Raw genomic sequence first — 2,216 nt, 5'->3', positions numbered from 1 at the left:
TACTGAGAGGTAGTGCCACCTGGCTGCCTGGAGCATTGTCAGGGCAGATAAGGGACTGGCATGGCGCTGGTGGGCTGGTGTGTGTGTGTGTGTGTGTGTGTGTGTGTGTGTGTGTGTGTGTGTCTCACAACGCGCTGGGCGCTGCGGGCTGTAATTGCCTGCGTCCTAGCCTCCACCCAGCCGGCTTGAGCGTGTCCTAGTGTGCGTTGAGCAAAGGAGTAAATACGGTTGTGGGTGAAACAGCAAGACTCAGCTCCCGGAGCCCAGGGACCAGGCGTGCTCGTGTGCGCGTGTGTTCGCTCCCGTTTATTGAGCACCTGCTAAGGGCCACCTTCTAAACTCTCACGCACATCCTGCTTCATCCACACAGTCACCAAATGCAGGCGGTATTAGCGTTCCCCTTTAACAGGCTGAAAACCAGACCCAGGGGACTCAGAGTATCTACGCCAAGCTGGCGAGCAAGCATCTGCTTGGGACTGCTGCCAGGAGCTGTCTGGCCACACAGGGAGCTTTGCACTGTCAGAAAGGAGAGAAGGCCCAGAGTCACAGACAGGGTCCCAGGAGGGGTGACCAGAAAAGACGTCAGAGACCGGCCAACAATCCTTCCATCCTGGAGAGGAGCCTGTCACTTTATTGCATGGAAGGACCCACGTAACACACGGATGCCCCACGCTGGTGTGAGAGGCCGGATGTCCACACATCATATACCCTGGACCACACCCTCCATAGATAGCAGGCAGGGCACATACACACCCTCACCCTCTGTGTATACACCCCCTCAATTACACATGCACTGTAGACACTGATGGAAAGGGAGCTAATTATACCTTTTGGACACCACCCCCATCAATTTCCTGTAGAAACTTGTGTTGCCCCTGCCATTGGGCAGGCCAACAGGCAAGGCTGTGATCCAGCACCGGGCAGAGGTGGGGCGTGTGCGGAGTGGGATGGCTTCGCCGGCAGGAGAAGGGAGGAAGGGAGCTTGGCACGTGCCCCTTGGGAAAGTCTCTCCAGCGCTTCTCTGCCCCACCCCCGCCCGTGCCCATGCCCCAGCTGAGGACTCCTCACTGCTGACCTGGAAGTTTGCAACAGCCCACTCTAAGGTCTCCACACACCAGCTCATGTGCCCCTCCAGCCCCTTGGCAGCTGCAATGTGGCCAGGGAGCCCGGCATGGCCACTGAACAAATATGTCCTGAGTACGCACTGTGCTAGGAGCCAAGGACAGAGCAGGAAAGACATCCCCTGAACCCATGGAGCTGTCTGTGTAGAAGGGAACACAAGCAATAAACATACCTGTCAGGGCGTGACGAGGCTGTAAAGAAAAAGGAAGTTGGGTGAGGGGCGGACAGGAGAACGAAAATGAAAGGGCAATACACAGACTGGGGAGACATTTGCAAAACATTTCTCTAAGGACCCAACCTAGAATATAGAAAGAACTCTTACAACTCATAGTAAGAAGACAAACAACCCAATTAAAAAACAAACAAACAAACAAACAAAAACTTGAACACATGCTTCATCGGTATAGATACAGGGACGGCAAATAAGGACCTGAAAAGATGCTCAACCTTTTTAGCCGCTGGCGAAATGCAACTCGAAACCATAAAGAGATAGCCTTACATACGGATGTAAAATTAAATGGCCCAAATTAAGAAGACTAACCATACTGAGTGTTGTTAGGGTGTGAAGGAACCAGAACTCACACTCTGCTGCTGGGCAGGTGAGGTGTGCCCACCTATCAGAAAGGCTAAAATAAAAAATAGCGATAACACCAAATGCTGGGAAGGATGCAGAAAAACCGGATGACCCATCCAGTGCTGGGGGAACCGTAAATGGTTTCCAACCACTGTGGAAAACAGCGTGGCAGCTTCTTTCAAAAGTGAACGTGCAGACCAACAATTACACCCTCGGGTGTTCATCCCGGGGGGGGGGGGGAATGAAAACTGTGTTGGTGGCAAACCTCACATAAAGGTTCACAGCAGCTGTGTTCAGAATAGCCCCAACTTGGAAACGCCCGAGAGCCCCTCCTTGGGTGAATGCCGTGGCCGGAGAGAAGTGAGAGCAGCCGATAGCATTCAGGGTAGGACGGCTCTCCCAGTCGTGGGAAGATTCTGGCTTCTACACCTGGAGACACGGGGACACCGGCAGGTGGGGGCAGGAGCAGCCAACGTGCGGAAGGGACATTTTCATAGCATCCCTGACTGCTGCACGGAGA

The sequence above is a fragment of the Lynx canadensis genome, chromosome B4 (genome assembly GCF_007474595.2).
Source record: "Lynx canadensis isolate LIC74 chromosome B4, mLynCan4.pri.v2, whole genome shotgun sequence".
Lineage (NCBI taxonomy): Eukaryota > Metazoa > Chordata > Mammalia > Carnivora > Felidae > Lynx > Lynx canadensis.
This window is presented reverse-complemented; position numbering follows the sequence as displayed.